The sequence below is a fragment of the Corvus cornix genome, chromosome 2 (assembly GCF_000738735.6).
Source record: "Corvus cornix cornix isolate S_Up_H32 chromosome 2, ASM73873v5, whole genome shotgun sequence".
Lineage (NCBI taxonomy): Eukaryota > Metazoa > Chordata > Aves > Passeriformes > Corvidae > Corvus > Corvus cornix.
In genome coordinates, this window is record NC_046333.1 from 66,337,424 (window position 1) to 66,357,029 (window position 19,606).

Below are 19,606 nucleotides of genomic sequence, written 5' to 3' on the forward strand. Positions count from 1 at the left end.
CCATACTGACCTTGAGTTTACTTATGGTTTATAGTACAGATTTTTATTACAAGAAATACAGATTTCACTTTTTTTTTTTGGTTTTTTTTTTTTTTGTTTTTTTTTGTTTTTTTTTTTGTTGAGTTACCCAGACCTTAAAATCTTTCATTTGGACAAACATTCCTACCAATAAATCATTCACTAGAATGATCAGATAAGGTGTACATGAAATATGCATGAGCATAATTGAAATGAGTTTATTTAAGAGCTCCAATGTGTATTTGTAGACAGCTTTCTGAAGCATTCATCCACCACTGCTGAAAATAGCATAATTATTGAATAAAAATAAATGACACCTGATAAATGTAGCGCTGGAGGAAAATTATACAAGATATTACTGGGATGACAAAACTTTTCATGGAAAAGAAAAAACCCACCAATTAATTCACTGCATATCCCATGCTGAAAATGTTCTTACTTGTCTGGGCAAACACAAACTTGTGTTGTTAAAAGGGGAGTTAAAATCGGAAGGAAAAATGCATGGTAGAGTCATCATAAATGCCAGTAATTCAAAATGGGGAGACTGAAGATTGTTTGATAGAATTGTGAATTACCAGGGTGTGTTCCAAAGGAGATTTATTCAGTCATTGGTTCTTTATACTCTACAGCAACACTGATTTCACATTCATCTTGTTTGCTCTTGTTTCTGAGGGGGAAAAAAAAGAATGTTTCGTTTATTATATTATTTATATGCTTTCACCCTGGATTTGTCATATTCCTCACTTAAAAAAAAATCCAAACTAGTTATTTGGTGAGACTTCAAAGCCTTTTGCAGACATTAACTAGTTAAATTTCACAACACTTCTCTGAGGCAGAAAATTATGTTTTAGAATTCCCAATTGTTGAATAAGGAAACTTAGGGACAAAGGTTAAGTGATTTACTGAGGCCACAGGAAACAGTATAAGCAGTGGAATAAGAACTTGTTCCAACCCATTCCTGTGGCCGGTAACATACCAGAGCACAGGACAATTACAAAATTTCACACACTTTATCCATAATCTCCCTTTTTACTCCTTCCCCTTTCTACCCAGATAAAAAACCATTTTCAGCGAAGCATTATTCCATATAAAGTACTTCTATTTCTGTCATCTTGTTTCTTCAAACAGACTGTTTTTTTACTCTTTTGTTTAAAAGGCTACATTATCTTATTAGGTAAGTTAGTCTTCCTCTCAGGAATATAAAGTGCCTGTGGATACTGAAAATGTGACCACCACCAAAGTGTCCAAGAACCACACTAACAGCAACCACAAATGATGGCTCCACACCTTTGTTGGAGCCTTTGGAATGATGCAAATCAAGTTGTAAGTCAAACCAAATAGCTTTTTTCAAAGCTAAAATGTCATTTCATTGAAAACTGTTCCTGAAATAAACTTAATTTAAGAATATATTTCCAAATATTTTAGACTGGAAATTTTGAAGTCAGATTAAATTTCTGTTTTCTGACTCAAATGTTTACTTATGGATTTAAAAGACCAATATTAATATATTAAATAAAAATCTTCCCCTCTCCTTAGTTTTATTATGTTTGTTATGGTTGTAATAAATAGGATAAGCTCTGGATTTATTTCTGTTACTCTTATCTTTGCCTATGTCCCCCCTCCTTCCTTTCATGTGTCCCTCCGTTAAATTTTCAAACCTTCCTTGACTTCGGAAGGCAGAAGGGAAAAGTGAAATAGTGTGAATAAGCTACCACACATCCTGAAGTATTGAGAAAATGGTAAAAAATTACAAAGACAAAAAAGAAGACAAAAAGCGGATGCTTCATAAATTAAAGAAGGTTTTGAGGTAAAGTGACTTAAAACAAAAATTTTCCCTGCAAGCACATTTGAAATGAGTATTTTTAAATTGTTGGGGGGGGGGGAGGGGGGGGGAGAGGGGGGAATCAGGCAGGGTGTCTATTTAAAATTCACCTTGAAACTTTCTTGAATGGAAAAGGTGAAGAGTATTTTGGGAAGCTTTTTCCATAAAGAAACCTAAGATTTTAGGTGAATGGGGCAAACTACACAACACCTTTTAGAGCATTTTTACTACGTTCACCAATAATAACTTTCATTTTTCTACATTCAGGTAACTTAGTTTGTTTATGTAGGGCACATCAAGAAAAAGCAGTTATCAAGAAGTTAATTTTTCTATAGTCTTTGCATAAACTTGTTCTAACAGGCCAAGCTTACTTGAAAAATTTCCCTGCCCTTTCTGCAAGCGTCTTTAAAATACACAGTTTGTGTAAGCAGTGTGTTTTGTCAGACAGTTCAGGCTGCCTAGAAACAGCCTTTCCTGAGCAGGAGCTGGAGACAGACCCTAACTCCTCAACTACATGCAACCTGCACCAGGAACCTGAAGCATTCAGTGAGGCAGTGCTATGTGACAAGCACAGCAAACATAGGACTGGAGTGAGAGGAGCTTGCAGCAGACATCCCAGGAACCCCTAGAACATCAGCTGGGCTTGCACACATTTCAGCAGTGGTCAGGGTTGTCCTCATGCAGGCAGAGATTTGTTGGGCTCTGAGAATCTCTCACAGGATGCACAGCCCCTCAGTTGTTTCTCCCATAGCTTCCAAGACATAGTAAAAGCCACTGACAGCATATTTTAAGTTTGTACTGGATATATGTGGATCTGTCAACAGCAAAACAGGAAAAAAAAATGCTTTCACATAAAATTCATTTTTATTTCAGTTAAATTGGAACATTAATTTCTTGAATACCTTATCACAGCAATATGACAAATGGGACATAATGCTTTCAGTACTTGGTGGACTTTCCCACATGATTCACTACAACATATTTTAAATAATAGCAAATTCCTTTTAAAAATTGATTCATTTAGATAATACCACCAACAGAAGAATCACCTGAAGCACACATGAAGCACTTGCTAATAAATGTGTTGGTTAAATCCAAAGATTTAGTTTTAAAAGGCATCTGGAACATGTGCCAGAAAAACGCAGCAGGCTTCCATCTGTACTTTGCTTCGATCTGATACAATTAAATGGACCTTTGTGTGACCTCCCTGACCTATCCAGAACTCCCACTGGCTTTCAAGATTGACAGTAATGCCAGGGAGAAGCTTATAAAACAGGGCAAATCTGCTAAGGCACGTAAACCCCTTTTTCAATAGTGCATCAAGCATTTTGGCACAGATCTTGGAAGGGATCTTAGCAGTAATAAACTTCCTAAAGACCACAGCCTCAATGCCTAAGTTTCCCAGTCTTTGACATAACCTACCCAGCCAGGGGTCTTAAGAGTCTAAATGATAAACAGGCCTAAGGTGCTTTGAGATCCACAGGCAGAGTGTGCCATAAGCATTTAAACAAGTACATCCTTGACAAATCCCAAAAACATGCCAAAATCCTGACTTAGGACTCTACTGAGTAGAGTTTATAAGTCACAGAAAATGGACAGTGACTGCGGTAGTAAGACAGTGTTTTGTTTTGTTGGACTGTGGGTTTTGTTTTGTTTCTTATAATGCTTCACATTATGGCCTTCCATTGAGCTGCTTTGTGTCCTTAGCAGCAAAAAGCCAGTCTAACTCAGTATTGGGGAATTATTAATCCCAGGGCACCATGGAGTTAGTGTGGTCAGTCAGGACCAGTGACTATTCTGTAATTGAAGGTCTCTAAGAAAAGCTTTATATGGTTTTGACCTGCCATGAATGCATCTCAAGGGCAGGGTTATCATGCTTTAACTAAACATTTCACTTATGAATGCCTCTGCTGTTATCTAAGTTGTTGATATCAAGTTGAAGAGTGAACCCAGGGGAGTGTAGTCAGAAGAGAGCAACACAAGAACATGGAAATAATGGTGAGAGATAGAAAGAATATTAAAACAGAACAGAGAAATTGAATGGCAAGAGATGAAGAGGAATAGGATATGCCTTGCAAGGGGCAAGTCACACAAGGCATGAAGAGGGAGGTTATTTTGGAAAACGCATTGAACCCACCTCCATTTCTATTTACAAGCTGATTCAGCAGTGCCTGTCATTCAAATCATGTCTCAACAGCAAAGGAATTGTTGTGAGAAGCAAATGAGAAAACCAACAGGTGCAGAGAACATGCTGCTACTGCTATGTTTGAAAAAAGAAATAAATTACAGGTCTCACATTTAACATCAACTACAAAAAGTTGAGGTGGAAGAAACTGCCATAAGAATGTGAGCCAGCAAGCTCCTATCCCTACAGTGGTTTGGTGGTGCCTTTTTTTTTTTAACTCATCACACTTTCCAGGTAGAATCTCTGTCTGTGTGTGTGTATGTGTTTGCATGCATATGTGCATTTGTCTTTTGGGTTTTTTTAATCCACTTTGCCAAATTTCTCACTGGTTTCTCTAATGAAAGGTCTACTACTGGAAGATAGAATCTACTTTCTTCCTCTTATTATTTTAAATTACATTTTGTGAGCTGCCTAGGGACTTTGTGGCCACAACTGTCCTATTTATTTATTCTTCCTTTTTTCTTTATTATTATTACTATTATATAGTAGTAGTAGTAGTAGTAGTAGTAATAATAATAATAATAATAATAATAATAATAATAATAATAAAACCACCCAGTGAATGCTGTGACTGAAAATACAGAATGCCTTAGCCCACACGACTGGGGCAGCAGAGCGTGTCTGCATGTGAGGGAGCATGGCTAACCTCACTAACTAGCACATTTTTTGCCTTTTCTACAGCAAACCGGTACAGATTTCATGTGAGCTGTGCTTCTCCAGCAGCAATAGCAACAGTCACCGGGTGCCAAACTGATATCGCCGCACAAGTCCCCGCCCTTTAGTCACGGCAGGCACCCACACACCCGCACACCACTCGGGCAGCAGGCAGAGGAGTCTCAGCCGAGCCCGCCAGCCAAATCCAGAGGTAACACGGTGAGAGGAAACCTCACACAAGCTGCAGTTAGCGAACTGCCATATGCCCTGACAAAGCTACTGACAGCAGTGGCGAGCCCAGGGAGGGCTTTTATCATTAGCCCCTCACCCAGCAGTGGAGGAAACTCATTTAGCCCCATGCTGGACTTTCATTAGGAGCGACTTGCATCAGATGGTCGCAGCGTTCTGGCACTGGTGTCGCCCGGTCCGTTGCTGGAGACGTGGCCATATCTCACCCCAGCAGGGATCCCCAGATTGGAGTGGCTCTTTGTCGACAGATGCCAAGAGAGCAGCAGTAGTAGTGACAAAGGCAGCTTGGTTTGCTGTTATCTTTTATGCTGGCATGTTGCAGCCCTGAACTTTTCAAGAGGTGGCTTTTTACAAACTACTTATTCCTGTTGCAGACAGAAAGGCAGGGAATTTATATAGATGGGGAGAAATAATCTAAAATAAAATATGCTTGAAATTACCACTTGAAGCTGAAGCAAGCAGCAAAGCAGATGTCACTGACAATCATTATTTCTAACCTTGGGACTGTAATAAAAAATCAATGAAGCAAGAGATGTCAATATTCTAGTAACAAAGATGTGATACCAGCACCCTGTCCTCCCAACATCCTAGCTGCTTGTGTTAAAAATATACAGAAGTGGAAGCATAGATGTCACAAAGAAACACTTTTCTCTTTCCAGAAGTATCCTATCATTTCAGGACAACTGTTTGCATTGCTTGCAGGAGAGGATTTTCAAGGAGAAGTGAACCAAAACTGTATTTTTTGACACTGAGCTGTAAATTCTTTGAAGAGCATAGTGACTCTTGTCAAATGTAATTAAAAAACCACCAAAACACCTTGACTGTTTCACTGCCTTCCTACCTGCTTCCCAGACATGGATATTCCATATTTAAATCCCTCACACATCTTGCAGTTGACTACCTTACCGTGCAGATACATTATAAACTGATACGGGCTAACAAAGAAACCTCTAAATAAATCTCTTGATTTTTATCAGTGCGTTTTAATGAACTTCTGCATTTAATTAAAAACAAACACACCCAAAGAAGAAAATGAGCTTTTTAAAAATCTATAGCTTCCCTCCCTTACTTTTCCCATCACCATGATAGAAGGCTGTCCTACACCGTTTAATGGGTTTGACTTCAGGGAAGGCAAAATATCAGTAGCTCCTTTTTATAGTCATGGAACAAAAAAACAGTATGAGAGACGAGGTCCTGGCTTCTTGAGCGGAGACTGCAGCCCCGATTTGCACTCAGAGGGGCTGATACAGCCTGTGTGAAAGGCAGGTACTGCGGGCCATGGGACGAGGCAGTCGGGAAGCTGAGTTGGGAGCTCTGGGGAGACTGGGCAAGGGGCTCACATTGACTTGACCTGGTGCCTAACTCCTCCCTGTTTCAGGCGGCGACCCACAGCCCAGCACCCTCTCCTGAGACAGCAGCTTTTCATTCCCGAAAGGGAGTGCTTCACCTTTCCATTGAACCAGTTCTGTGCCAGTACAGCCCTGCTGCACCCACCGTGTGATCCCACGGGATGTGAAAGCCTCTAATGTCCGGGCACCGACTGCAGCAGTGACCGGTGCTGAGCCGGGCAGGCTCTGTCAGGCCTCGCTGACCCAAGACTAAATGGTTTTAATTCACTTTTTTTTTTTACAGCTCTTCCGTAAGCCAAAAGCCCATCGAGGCGGACAGCCGGGCAAGCCGAACCGTGGCAGCGGGGTTCAGGCCCATCCTGCCGCTCCGCTTTTCAGAAGAGATCGCGCAGGGGGAGCGACCGGCGGCTTTTACCATCCGCTTTATTATTGCAATATTCTATTTTACTCCGTTCTCCCCGAGCAGGCCGGGCCGGGCCGGGCCGGGCCCGCGCAGGTGGGCGGTGTTGAGGCGCCACCTACCGGGCGGAGGCGGCAGCGGCCCCCCCTCAGCGGGGCGGCGGGGCGGAGGTGGAGCTGCCGGTGCGCAACCCTGTCCGTACACACGGACATTACGCAAAATCAGTAAATACATCGCTCCTTTATTTCAGCAGAAAGACTCCCCGAGCCCTTCTGCCTGGCCGCGGGGCCCGGCAAAGGTCGGAGGCGCCGCCGCGTTAGGGACTGGGCGGCGGCGAGGGGGGCGACACACGGGCAACGTGGTTCCTGGTTTTAATTGCTTCCATTTGGCCTCAGCCGGGGCTGGGAGCGACGCGGACGTAAGCGAGTGTGTCCTGACCACAGGAAGGAACAATGTTAAACATTTTAATTATACGGGGAGCGAAACAAAGTAAAAGCAGAACAATGAAGAGCAAACATGAAGAAAGGGAAGCTAATTAATGGAACATTAACGTAAGAATTTAATGCAAGCAGGCTGAATCTGTTTTGCAGCATGAAAGGAAGGAAAACAGTGCTATTGTCCTGGAAAGAAGTGAGCGCAGCCCAGCTCCCAGCCTGTCGTACGTGGCAGGGCTGCCGTGGCCCTGAGCTGGTTGTTTTTACTGCAGAGATGTTTTTAATACTCAGCATCTTTAGGAATCTGGGAACCAACTATCTAGCCTTGAAATCCGTGGAAATGCCAAGTATGCAGCTGCTCATTCTGATCTCCACTGGTGAAGTGTAGCTCAGGGTATACTCTAAGCTACCCTTGCCGCTTGCCACAGCTTGCTACCTGTACAATAAGAGACGTTTTGAAAAGGGCCATCCAGTTTCCAGGACACAGTTTTTAGCACATACCGTACTTGGTTATTCTTATACCCCCAATGTGGGCATTTCATGAGGGTCAAGTTAGCCCTGGTACCCTCTGTGGTCAGCAGAGAGGTGAAAAAGAGGCTATGCTAATGATATATTGATATAATTCTAATATACTAATAATACCAATGTGCTAGTACTGTGCAATGTGCTAATATGACTGTAATATATAATAATGTGATGCTAATGCCAAAATTTGCCTTTTGCTCTTCCATGGGGAAGAGCTACTCTCTTCCACTGGCCTGCTGACCACAGAGGGAACCCGGGGAGACCACCTGGCTGGTTTACCTGCTCAGCATTGGACCACAGAGCTGCCAGGAACAAGTAACTTCCCTTCGAGGACCCCCTCTAAAGTCTGTTCAAGTTTCAGGTAAACTCTTTCCTATTCCAAGCCTCTTTGGTTTTCCCTCATATGTGCATGAGTACAAGAGATGGAGCTCAGGTTAAGGATCCTTTGCTTATTTGTCCCAAATGCTGTCTCAGGTTGTGTGATAGTTAGTGCTGTGATGAAGTTTTCATTACAGTCCCTGAACTTTAGCCAGGTTTGCAGACCTGCTGGTGACACTTAAGAAAGTGCAAAAAAATCAAAGCATTTTCAGCAGAAAGCATTCACATGTCATAAGAGAGATACTTTAACCAGAAACTTGCAGTTCTTGGCAGACTGTGGCTGGTTTAGTTAAGTTTCCATAAATCAAAGCACAATGCACAGACTATGAACATCAAAAACATCAGAATCCCACAGACAGGTATGTCAGTGCCTGGCAGCTTTGGCCAAAATTTGCAAAAGGGGATCAAAGAGCTTCTACTCAACATTTAAGATTTAATGTAAATCATAGTCATCCTAGTGGGGGTTTTGCAATTGCCTTTACTAGGAAGCAAAGTCATCCTTCTGTGGGGAGGCAGGAAACAAGAAGAGTCATCCTTAATATAAAAGGGTGTCCTAATATATTCTGCAGTCACTTGAACAAGTAGTTGTTTCGTGTGTTGTTTTTTAAAGCAGCTAACTAGCAAGTATCACTAAGTAGGTATACAAGCAAGTCAATAAAGCAAGCAATATGTTATTTCATAGTTGGTTTTTAATCATCTTAATATGCTTTTATAAAATGTATGTTCATAGCAAATACACTATAGATTTGAGGAAGTACTGCTAGTGAACAGTGAGGTGGTAAATAATAGAAACTGCACTTGTTTAAAGTTATAGCATACTTTTCCAAATTTCATTGTGATGGGTAGACCTGAATGTTTTCCACTGAATAGTATGCCACTTCAGGGACAAGTGTTGGGCTTTTTATGCAATGGATGGATCAAAGCTTGAAGTCTCAAGTCTTCAACCTTTGAATTTCGCTTGATACTAGACCTAGGCCAGGCTCAAACTAACCTTCCCCCAAATCTAAAAAACTTGCAATTTAAAAGCTGACTGTTGCCCAGCTTCATAAAATTTTAAATCCAGAAACATATGGAGTTCTGATTCTTTCAACATTATCACCCTAATGCAGTGTCCCTGGATATGGGAGGAATACTTAAGCATTGGAGACTGATTTCATTAACTTTTTTGTGTCTCCCATCTTTTAGTTTATTGCATCATAAACATCTGTATTGTGTAACACTCTATGTAAAACTTCATTAAAATAAGCCATTGATCATGGAAACCAGAGTGGATATGGATAACCAGATTTTTTCTGTTTCTACTGGAGATCTTAATCCACCAAAATTAATGTACCACCACAGAAGGCCTGCATTTGCTCTTCTGCTCTACATCTTCTAACCATATTCACAGTCCATTTCAGAAATGAAACTAATTAACCCAGCCCTTGTCTTTTCCATTCCATTATCAGAATGAATGAAGGAGGGTGCATAAAACTATTTGGAATGATGGCTTTGTCAGGAACATTTCTTCTGACTCAATGTTAGAAGATATGCCAGTGAAAACAGCTGTCAGATGAACACAGTTTTCAATCTATTCCTCAGAGGTTTACCAGCTTCACCTTCTACTATCCTACTATCCAGAAATTTTCCCTTCGAGCCACCCAGTGGAAGACTGTTTTGACCATTCCTCTCTTCCAGGAGTTCTTGAGAAGGTTGCAGGGGCCAGACCAGTTATCCTGATGGTAAATGGAGAAAAATCCCTGCGCTTTTCAGAGGAGTCTAAGTGGGAATGTATCTGAAATCTACAGTGCATCAATGGTCTCTTTTGGTGCCGGGTCAAAGCTTTTGGGCCCAAATGTTCTCTTGCATGTAAATATAGAAGTGCTTGCAAAAAAGGGAAGAAAATTTCTTCCTAGCGCAGATCATGTACATAAGCAGTAATTCCAATCACTCCTGGAGACTCTGTGGTGTCAAAGCCTTCCTTCTGGACAGGATTAGACTCACTGTATTCTTCATTGAGGATAACAGATTTCAGGTACAAATACAGCTGGTAGGGCAGAGGGCTTGGCATCACTTCACTGCAGGCAGCCCAGCTCTAACGAGAGGCTCTTCTAGACCCCAGTAGAAGCAAACTGGTTTGCATTTTCCTTGGTACATGCTCTGTACCATAACATTATCACAACCTCATGCAATGAAAGTGCAGAGTTGATGAAAGCTCTGCAATGGCTCTGTGGAGGGTAATGAAGTGTCAGCAGCAAGAAGCAGGAGACATGTATGAAAATATTCATCTCTGGCCTCATCTGTTGACACCTGGCAGGACTGATGCATGAACATGGAAGGTGAAGGACATAAGCAGGCAAGAGACTAGCAAGGATCTCATTAATAGCTGACATGTGTGGCATCTTCTTTTGGAAGACAGATGAGCAGAAGGTCCCAACATTAGGGATGCCAGTAACAGCAGGTAAACTATAGCAAACTACACAAACTTTGGTGGTTAAGCTTGCTTCAAGTCCAGAAAATGTAGAAAGACTAGGGAATGTTATGTACTGGAACATATATCTGTGGTCTTCATGGTTTTCTCTCAAATGGGCCATAGACTCTCGACCACTAGAAAATGTCTGTCTTCAGCCTAGCTCAGATTCTGAAACTGATAATAGGCTTTGAGGCTACAGTATTGAGGAGAAATAACAGATTTGCAAATCCATTTTACCATCCATCTCACACCTTTCAATGCTGGGGAATAAATGCAAGAGATGCAGGGAGGGTGAATATATTTTTAATGCTTTTTATTAAAGTGCCACTTCCATTCATATGAATGAAGTTTAGCAACAAGACGTGTGTGTGTGTATGTGTCTCCGAGTCCATGTATTTGCATAAGGTATCCTTCAAGAAGGATACACTGAATGGGCTGTCCAAGATGATGAAATAATTCAGTATGGTATCAAGACCAAAAATCTCAAGTGATTACCACAAATAGAGATTCCAACCTTTTGTTTTTAGTGCGCTAGAAGCAATTTTGTCTGTACGTATGATTTTGCAATTTCCTAATGGAATGATGCAATGATCCAGAAAAATCAGGATATAGCAAAGACCTGATTCTAATGTTATTAATTTAAAAGTTTCTAGAGTTTATTTATTGGGATCTGTAGGGATTTTGAATGCAATGAGGTTTTTCAGAGTAAATAAAAGGTACCTCTTAAATGATATTGGCAACTAGCATCACTTATATATATGGGGGACTTCACATGACATCTCCATGGGAAGGACCAATAACTTTCAAAATGCAAAAAACTCTTATCAAATATTCAGTATATTAGCAAATTTTTGTACAGAACTTAAAGCCTATTTCTGGAAAAAAATTTAAAAATAGAGCCTACAAAATTTGGGGCATCTTTGGAGTTTCTCCTTTAGTGTAAAAATAGTAGCAATGGGAGAAATAACCTGGGGAAATATAGATGTATAGATAACATGTAAATTCAGGACATAGTGATGAAAGCATCTCTTCATGTTTTATATGGTTCTAATGGAAAGCAATTGCTAATAAGGAGTGACTGGTTAAATTGTGTCAATGACCAATCCTATTCTGCATGTTCTGCTGAAGCCAAGCGCCCTCTGAGGACAGCTGGAGCTCAGCGAGAATGTCATGACCGTGGTCAAGGTCATAGGTCCTCATGTGCCAAGCAACACAGTCTGTTCCTTATCTTTACAAATTCTTTTTTTTTTCCATGGGGAAACAGACTGGAATATACTCAGTTAGACACCGTTAGTATTTTTAATCCTTATCTCCTTTTGATATAAAAATAAGCTACCAGTTATTTTTTGTTTCATTATTAAGCCCTTGGTTTTTACAAGGATTTCAGAACTTGGCCTAGATTAGAAACAAAAATAGTAAGAGCTCCTTTTCACAAGAAATAAGATTTAAAGGTATTAGGGGGCATATGCCCTCCTTTTTTAGCAATCAGCACGGGGAGTTCTTTTTTCTGACCCTGAAAAAAATCAACTACAGCAGCTCAAAATATGTTTTTATGGTTTATTTTTGTAAATGCTGTTTGTAGTAATATTCCACTAACACACATACACACGAATCCTTTCACAGCCTTTTTCTGGCTAAAATTTGACTTGCTATGAATAGTTGGTAGGCAGCCCAGTGCAGGGGGATTGGTCTGAATGTTGAGACAGGTGTATTTTTGGCTCAGCCAGCGCCCCAGTATGTAATTGTGGTCTCTGCATCAGTTTTTCCTTCTACCCTAGTTTTTCTGTTCTACTTAAACAAAAGCTTTGAGTTTTAAGGCATGACATCTCACTATGTATTTGTAAGTAACCATACCCAAAACAATGGTTTGTACTTGAATTCTTATGCTCCATTAGCATTGAAATAAAAGCAGCCTTTCAATGGTTGCCTCTTCAGACAAGTTGGGCAGTTTTGACATCATGCTTTAATATTAAATTGGACTTTTTTCGGAGCTGTAGCAGTCAGGAGAAAACTATTATGTGTGGGCATGTGAATGAAGGAACAAATGGAAATGGCTGCATCCAGGACTCTGGAAATCATTATATTCATACCATCACAGGCTACCACATTGCACAGTTCTTTCCAGAATCAGAGCCTCAGCTTGAAGGCCATTAGACTCTTCAGATTTTGCAAAAAACAAAACCTGGCTGATTTTTTGGAGGTTGATTCTACATCCTGAACAAGTGCTGCTGCTGAATGTTCAGTGGCCTCATCAGTCTCCAACACTGATGCTGGCCAGTTCCCTTTCATTCCTTGGTGCTGGAAACCGTGGTCTGATGCAAGATTAAATCTCTGTCCTCAGTGAGAGTGTTTTTTGGAAAAGGATGAAGTTCCAGACAATACCAGATGACACATGGCTCAACTACTGTAGCACCTGCTCTCTGGCATGGAAGCAGTTTTCATCTTGATCTCTATGTTAGAAGAATTAAATGTTCACACCCAGTTTTGTGCGGTTTAATCTGCATTTCAGAAGAAAAGTGAAATAGTTTTGCATATTTTTATTACTGTTCAGAGAACTTTCCTCTTCACATTCCATGTCTTCTGTGCCTCATTGCCTAGGCACATTTCAATCTGAGGTGCATTTTTTATCTGGCAGTTCAACAAGGGCCTTCCTTCTCCTTGCACTGTGAGACACGTTAACTCCTCCCAGCCTTTCTTATGAATACACACTATGTTTCCTAGTCTAATTTTAAAGGGGAAAATTTATTTCTTTGTTAGATGTTTGAATTACCTGAGGCCCCTTTATCATGATCCTCTTTCTTAAATATTCTGTAATCCTGCAATATCCTTTTGAAGCATATGACCATATACCGCAGCTGAGATCAGGCATTGCTAGTGATTTATGTAACAACGTTCCATTATTTCCCATATTACTGTCCAGTCCATCTCTAATTCACCTTGGTTGGGTTTGCCAAGAAAAATGGCAATATTGATCATTGCTCTTCTAGCAATTGTCTGCATCTGTTTTGTGTCTCGTATAATCATTATTAAAGGCAGCAAATGAAGCCTAATGAGTTTCAGAAAGCCAAGTTTGGAATTCATAGTACTTTTTTTGTGCAGACATGAAGAGTTGGCTTGTCCACAAACTCAGTTTAGATGCACAAGACTAGATAATTTTCAAAAAAAATTTCATTCAGACAAGCTGAACAAGTGACCTATGACAACATTTTCCATGACCAAATTCCCTGAATCTCTAAACCACATGATACTTTTGCTACGTCTTCCCCATTAGTATCCCTTAGAAAATATATATTTTTTTGTGAACTCTGCCAATCATAGCAAATAAGTTCTCTTTGCTTCTCTTTCTGCACTCCCATCTTACATGTAGCTGATTCACAAGTAAAGTAATCCCAGCTAGAATTGCTAGTGCTGTCTGCTCATTCATTCCTAGATTTTTTTTACTTCAATGGCCATTTTCTTACCTTACCTGGACATGAGGAAAGCTGTGCAAATTGCCTCCAGTTGATGAAATGTGGCAAAAACATGAAAGACCAACAGAAAGACTAGTTTACCAGTAGGCTGCAAAAGAAAAGAGAGCTACCTTACTTTTGTATTGAAAAAATATATATGCCTATAGTCCATAAAAATTGACTATTTAACCTGCTCTTAAACTTCCCAAAAACATTCCCACACCAAGCATCCATATGTGAAGGATTCTGGTTGCTTCATATTTGAATTCCTGAGCTTAAGCTTTGGTCTTCTGGGACAACTGGGCACAAGCCCAAGAGCCTGGCATTTTGTCCCTCTTCCCACATCCAGATAAAAAGCAACTGGGACTCCAGTCTTGCCCTGGAGACTCTTAACTGTTCTGCATGCATGAAAAAGTAAGTTCCAGAAAACAAACTGATTGAAATAAGCTATTTTTCCAACTATGCACAAGATTTTTGTGCACAGTCAGCTGTGTGGTGGGTGCATGCCTGCCTACAGAAATGTGAGCTTGAGAGTTGTAGACCTAGCTAGTAAAAAGGAAGAGTTAAACAAGAAAAGCTTTTCAGGCCTCACAGGTTGTTTTTAATAATCATAATGTAGTTGGCTTCTCTGGAGAAACTGAACTATTTGCCTCTTTCTCCTCAGTGGTTAAAACTACATTTCTTGGGAAAAACTAATAAAATGAACAATAGAACCCTGGAGCCTGTAGAGCTTGGGTCCAGTTTGTACTAAGAGAAAACAAAAAACAACCCCAAAAAAGGCTGTCTTCTTAAATTTTGCCACAATAACCTCATGCCTAGAACCGCAGGAGGAGGTCCACACATAGCTTGGCCATTAATTACAATTTTTGCATCCTTTTGGTTGTATTTTTTGATGACAAGAGCAACTAGAGAAAATCAGAATGGAGAGTTGGGGATCATTCTGAATAACTTCTTGCTTTCCCTGTCTCATCTCTTGGGGTAGAAGCCCCTGGACTTATTTCTTCAATTTCCTGAACATTTTCCATGAAGTGCTGACTTGCAGTCTGCAGTCTGTATCACTTAGAGCAATATTCAGCATCACAAAGGATCAGATCCCATAGCTGAATCCAGCCAATCTGGACTTACAACTTGTCAGCAGTAATCCACAGTGAACAAGGTGACAGAGTACCAAAGATCAGCATGACTGGATGGTTGGCACATGTGTCCCACATTTTTGGGGGCACGTGTATGACTGTGTGTTACATTAATATGCTCTGACTTAGTCTTACGGTAAAGAACTATCAGCCTCCTTCAATAAATTCATTGTGGTTGAGTGCTCACTGATTATCTGTAGGAGTGCAAATACAGCTGTTTGCTAGACATGAGACATTCATTCAGCTCTCTGTATTGTCAAATACGTTATTAGCTAATTTATAGCAGGAGAATCTTTACCTCCAGTATATGTGATGAACCTCATTTGAACCTATTTTGCACCTATTGCTTGCTCTGGATAATAGGTACTGATGTGTGTGAGCCAGAAAGGACTGCTAAACTTTCATAAACATAATGAGCTTCCAAGAGTGGCAATTAAAAAAAGAAATATGCATGAATTAACTTCTAATTTCTTACTGGTAAATGCAATGTATTTCGTGTTGATTAGCAGAGACACAATGCCCATGAAATCCTACAAAACCATTTTTTCCCCAATCATGTTTCAGAAGATAAATTTGCTTTAATACTTAGTGTTTGAAATAGCTCAAAATGAGACATGACAGTCCTAGAAATCCTAAAGCACCAAATATGAATTTCTCTGAAGGGATTTGATCTCAGTTTCATATTCAGCATTTTTTCTCACTGGTTTATTTGGAGCATATAAAAGTATTAATTTATTGCTGCATTTAAAATGGAGAGTGGTGAGTAGCTGTGTTTTCAACCAACTTGTCATTGCTGAAAATGTCAGGGCCAGTTCTTCAATACTCATTGAAATTTTTAGCTAAACAATGACAGATATTTATAGCAAACAAGCAGTAGAAGAAAAGCATGCCTTACATCAATGAAACAGTGCATAACATCACCTCCCTGTGAGGACAGAAATTATCACTTTTAAAGAAATCACGCTGATTTTTCAGGTTTAAATCAAAGATGTGTGATAAGCCATATCTTTCCTTTTCCACCTAGAGGCCACAGGATATAGGAACATATGCCATCCTCACGGGGAGGGAAAGGTTCAGATCAGATGGAGGGAGTCCAGGAAAAAACAATGAGAATTCAAAAAGAATGAACCCAAAGCACATGGAATGTAAAGAAAGACTGGTAGTCTGCTGGTGGTGGTCAAAAGCAACTGCTAAATAAAACTAAGCAGGGGGAAAATGGTAACAATCTGGCTACTTACAAAGGACTGAAAAACATCTTTTCATGTCCACTGAGGATAAAGGAAAAAGTTATTTCAAATAAGAGCAGCTTAGGTTTAGATTTCAGGTAAAACATTTCTTGTGATACAAGTAATGAAACACCAGGATACATTGCCAAGAGAAGATGTTGAATTTCATGCATCGGTCAAGATTTTTAAAAATGCATTGGGAAGACACTTTCATGTATGTATAGTTATTCCCATCAGAAAGGTGGAAGGACAGACCAGATGTTCTGAAACACAGGATCCTATAATGAAGCCTATTTTCTATGCTTCTGTTATGGCTCTTTTTTTCTATGGTCTAGGAGTAAATTAACCAGCTTTAGACCTGAAGATGTTGGAAGGAAAAATTAATCTTACTTTTTTCACATTTTCCTTCTTCCCTTTTAGTTTCTCCTTTCCTGTTTTTCCCTTCTGGATCCATTGAAAATGGAATGTTTTTTGTCTGACTGCTAGACTAACCCTCTGTAACCTTTCTTCCACGAGCGCAAAGCTACTCTTCTTTTCTTTTGTGTTTCCAGAGTACGTCCCTGCAAAGTTATACTAAACCCTTTCTTGATTGTGCATTGGAATTACCCAGTTTACAATGACAGAAATAATTCTATTCCTGCAGAAAATATCAAGATTTGTTCCCAGCTTCTGATCCTCAAGTTAGCAGAAGCAAAGTTTTTATTATATGCAGCTTTGGTCACCATGAACTTGGCAGTTAAAGAGGATTCTCAGTCACTGAACTGCTGTGAATTTTTTTAAGAATCAGACTTATAAAAAAGCTTGATGTTACTTGCTGTTCTTCCAAAAGACCCCAGAAGTTTTGTTACACATTTCAGTAGCAGTAGGACTACTTCACTGTACTGGGAAAAGATTATTTACCCTCCTTTTTTTTTTTTTACTTTGCATGACAGTTCTCATAGAATACTAAATAATGCCAGCAGGATTTAAAATTGAATTCAGAATTATTTTAATTACCTTAAATGTTTTACTTTTTTTCAAACTAAATGCATAAATAGGATCTGCTCAAACATGCCTAGCAGGAGGCATTTAAATGCCTCATGCAGATAGGCTGTTCCCTGCTTCCTTGTTTGGTTTGGTTTTCCCTTTCTTGTTTAAAAAAATCCAGTAGTGAATGAATGAAACATAATTATGCAAATATACTAAATCCAGTTGACAGGCAGGATGCAGGCAATGCTAAAGCAAAACTGGTAAGCTGAGGGCAACATCTACATTTCATTATTTATTAGGGGCCAGATATGAAAAGGCATTTGAGCACCCAGAGAGACAGCCAGTCAGTAATATTTACAAAAACACCTAAGTGAACTAGGTGCATTATTCCTGTACAGTTTTACTAGTGGCAATGTGGGGAAATTAGTGGGGGAAATTAGTGGGGGAAGTTGGTAAGCAGTGGCCCTCCAAATTAATCTACTTTATGAGTCAACAATCGTATGCATTTCTTTGAATGCAAATCCCAAGTGCAAAACAAGTGTCATGCATACATCTACACTCCCATTTTTTTAAATTACTGTATGCTATATGTAAGAAAAGAACATTTTGTGCAGTACATAGAAACTCTGCTAGTGACAGTTTTACCAGTTCATATTGAAATGCTGTAGGAAATTATAGATCATGAGCTATAATTTCAGTGGTAAACCCAAAAGTTATTTCCAAGTCTCTGCAAAGGCGTGTCATAAATCTGGTCAAAGAGAACATGACAAAGAACTTACGTAGTTAGCATTTTTCTCCTGTAAGGAACTGAAGAAAAAATGAAAAGAAAAAGCAGTGGCACTATTGTTTCTATGTGCAATTTATGAAAGACATGATTCTGACACAGCTACTTATGGATGCTGACCTTTGTAAAGGAATAAGGATACAAATCTTCATATGTTGCTGTAGATTGGCCATTATGAACAAATGAATTGAGTGGAGGATTCCAATCAAAATAAACTCTAAAATTTGTCAGTTTTAGCAATTTGCTATAAAACTCTCACAACAAATTTGTTGTCGGGTCCAATCTATTGAACAGTCACATTACTGACTTGGACAATGAATTATGGAATACACATAAAACTGGCAGATGGCATCTTTCTGGGAGGAATTCCAAGCACTTGGGAGGACAAGATTAGTACTCACAGCCATCCTAAAAATGTTACTGAAATACTCCAAAACCAACAATATGAAATTCTAAGGAATGGGAAGGAAGAAAACCAACAGAAAATGTGAAATGGCTGAAGAGAAAAATATCTGGCAGCAATGATGAATTAAAACATCTTAGTATGTTTGAACGTTATATCAAGTCAAAAGACCAGTGTCATTCTGGAGCATGCTAGGTGGCATGCCATAAGTTAGAGATGGATGTCTTTATTCTGTCCTGTGCAGCAGTAACAGGACTTCAGTCAAAATGTATCATCCAGTTTTGAGAATGGCACTTTAAGAAAAGATGCAGACTAACTAGAGTGGAGGCCAAGAGCATAAACACTGCTAAGAGGTTTAAAAATGTGACAGAAGGTTGAAAGAAATGGGTTTGTTTAGTTTTGAAAAGAGCAATTTTGAAAAGAGGAGCAATTCAGTAATCATCTAATATGTAAAAAGATTCTACAATGAGCACAGTCATGAGTTACTCTCCATGCTCACCCAATGTAAAAAAGAAATCACTGCCTTAATTTTTCAAAAGGGAGAAAAAGGTTCGATTAGATTAAATTAGACATTAAAAAACCCCAACTTTCTAGTTGCAAAGGCTTTTAAGGACTGAAAGAGGCTGCCTAGGGAGCTTCTTTACTTCATTATTGAAGACCTCTATGAACAGATTAGACAAAAATCAGATGGTCTGAGAATACTTGACAGTCTCTCAAAGCAGGGGGAGCTGAGTTTTAAAGATGATTTTCATTCCTGCATTTCTATGATGCTACTGCTAAATCCCTTAGAAAATAATATTCTTAAATTACCCAAAATCCATATTTACTTTTTTATGTAACTCACATTTATAGAAAAGATTCAATGCATTCAGAAATTCCTATTGATCATGTCAGTGTCAGATAGTCCCTTTTGGGACACTGTGATTCCAGTTTGGAAGACTGCATTAAAACAAACAAGCAAACAAACAAAATATGGATAAACTCTTTTTACATGTCTCAGAAAATGGAGTAACAGTACGTATCCCTTTGAAATAAAAGGCATGATTTGTACTGATTACAAGAAGGGATTCTGTATTATTCAGGATTGAGATCTATTATGTTTCTTCCTGGAGAAGTGCACTTGGATTATCAGCAGATTTGCAAAAATTGCAAGTCAAATTAAGTAGCACTGGCTAC

At 39.5% G+C, this 19,606-nt stretch overlaps 1 long non-coding RNA gene across 3 annotated transcripts in view; it reads left to right on the plus strand.

Moving 5' to 3' along the window:
• Positions 1-6,048: 6,048 nt before the first annotated feature.
• The window catches only part of LOC109145054, a 52,851-nt gene continuing 39,293 nt past the window's right edge, over positions 6,049-19,606 (plus strand). For 2 of the 3 annotated variants that reach the window (XR_002046195.3, XR_002046198.3), the window contains exons 1-2: positions 6,875-7,228; positions 7,883-7,997. This is a non-coding gene — a long non-coding RNA (uncharacterized LOC109145054). Of the gene's footprint in view, positions 6,195-6,874; positions 7,229-7,882; positions 7,998-19,606 lie in introns of those variants that run through there. The other variant, XR_002046196.3, reaches the window with a different exon arrangement.